This window comes from Thunnus thynnus, chromosome 3 (assembly GCF_963924715.1).
Source record: "Thunnus thynnus chromosome 3, fThuThy2.1, whole genome shotgun sequence".
In the NCBI taxonomy this organism is placed as follows: Eukaryota; Metazoa; Chordata; class Actinopteri; order Scombriformes; family Scombridae; genus Thunnus; species Thunnus thynnus.
Genome location: NC_089519.1, coordinates 35824385 through 35826830, shown reverse-complemented (window position 1 = coordinate 35826830; position 2446 = coordinate 35824385).

The window sequence follows — 2446 nt, the reverse complement described above, 5'->3', positions numbered from 1 at the left end:
GACGCCTCCGTCAGCCTTGTAACAAATTCCTTAAAGTAACAGGACATTTTTTTTTAAAGCCACAACAAATAGTTTGTATAATATTTTACATCCAGGTGATCGCACTGCGGCTCCAATATTTACCGTGTATCCTCTTCTTCTTCTTCTGTAACATTTACACTGTTCTGTATTTATCTTACTGATTTTTTTTTTTTACTTTTCGCTGTCAGTGAGGAAAATATGGAAGATAAATGGTGGCGGGACAATGTGTTAATTGTTGCTGAAACAATTTACTTAATTAGTGAATCAACAGAAAGTTAATCAACAACAATTTTGATCATCCAGTTTTCAAACATAAAGAAATAAAAACATTGTCAAGTTCCAGCTTGTCAAATGTAAAGATTTGCTGTTTTTTTTTTTTTTCTCTGTTTGATTATAATAAAACATTAAAGGTCTGTAGGCTGTCGGACGGACAAAACAATCAATGTGAAGACATCGTTATGGGCTCTGGGAAATTTTTCACTATTGTCAAGCATTTTATAAACTAAACAATGAACTTTTGTAGCCTTAATTTTAATTATTTTAACATATGAAGTCCACATCGCAACTTTTACAATATACTGATACATTAAAACACAATTACATAAAAATATCACAAGTCATTAGAAGTATTCTTATTCTGTAACACTTTATAATAATAAATGATAAATGTAGTTATTAGTTATTTTACAGTTTGTTAATGGTTACTAATTGGTTACAAAGTATTATAATCATCAGTTGTAACTTAACAATAACATCCAGATAATGTTTATAGACGGTTTACAAACCAATTATTAACCATTAACAAACTGTAAAATAACTATTAACTATCAATATACCATTTATTAATGATGTATTATAAAGTGTTACCACTTACTCCAACATACAGTAAATGGTAATGTCTCTTAGTGCTTATGGGTCATTTTTAAAAACATTTAAACACCAAATTATAAAAAAAACGTACAAACATGCTATAAAAAGGAAACCTCAAAATGATTTCCAATAACTTTCTGACCGTTCCTCTGGCGCCACCATCAGGCCGAACCTTCTACCTAAAATCTAATTGGCAGTTTTCAACGATCACATGCCTGCTCCCCGGAGGATGAACCATATTGATTTTAATGACCTGATGACCTTTCCTGCAGCGCCACACTCAGGGTTCACCGACTCTTATTTAACTTTTTTGGAGCTGAAGACTCACACTGTGTGTTTGTATCCTACAGGTGTGAATTATTCTGCTGTCAAAGCATTAAAGTTACTCTCAGTATAAGTGACGGTAGATGCATCAGATTAAACCTGCAGGAGTAAATCAATGGAAACTAATGCTGAACTACACTGACTCACTTCATATCGTCTCCAGTTTGTTAATCGTGTATCGTCTTCACAGCTGCACACTGACTGTCTGTAAACAATAAAAACATCCTGCTGATATTTGTGTTGTTGTCTCTGTTTTTTGCTGATTAAGAACTGCATTTTCATTATCATCATATAATACATGAATGAACAGTTGTAGCTACACACAGAAAATGTATTAACAGATATTAAACTATTTTAAATTAGAAAAGAATAAAACAATAAAAATAGAAGAAAGTATAAAAAGTAGCACCAAACAAAGAAATACAAAAGGAAAAAACTTTATTATGTTTACAAGGGACATGTAGTTACATATAAACATATAAGTACATGCGAGAATTTAAATGATAGACCAGTTTTATTCCAAACTTTAAAAACCTTTAATATTACCAGTAAACATTAGTAATTTAGATGTAACTGTTGTGTCCTTTGATCAAAAAACCTACTGTTTGCTTTGTTTGTGCAACACCATCAGTCCAGATGAGCTACTTTGCTGCATGTCATTCATTTTCTGTCAACTCTCTAATATGCCACAAAAAAGGGCAGGTTCACAATTTTTTCAAGTCTTAAACCAGCAGTCAGGTGTCCATATGAACAGTGAAAGATGTTTTCCTCGCTGTAATCATTCCTCCTGTTCATACTGGATATTAAAAAGATCCTTCAAATGTGTTTTCAATGGAAGTGATGGAGGCCAAAATCCACAGTGTGTCCACACAGTCATTTAAAAGTCTCTGTGAAGCTTATATTCAGCTTCAGCAGTCTGAGTTAGTCATATCAAGTGGATATCTGACACATTTACAGTCTTTTTAGCATCAAATTCCCTCTTTGTGTTTCCTCGGACAGTGTTTCCCTGTTGAGCTGCAGGTGGAAGCATAGTAACAAAAAGAGGAACTTTGGCACTAAAAAGACTGTAACGTTGAAAGATATCTACTTGATTTGACTCATTTGGACGCTGAAGCTTCATATTAGCTTCAGATAAACTTTTAAATACATTTTTACACAGAAGGAGGACCGTGGACTTGTTAATTTCTTCTTCTTCTTCTTCTTCTTCTTCTTCTTCTTCTTCTTCTTCTTC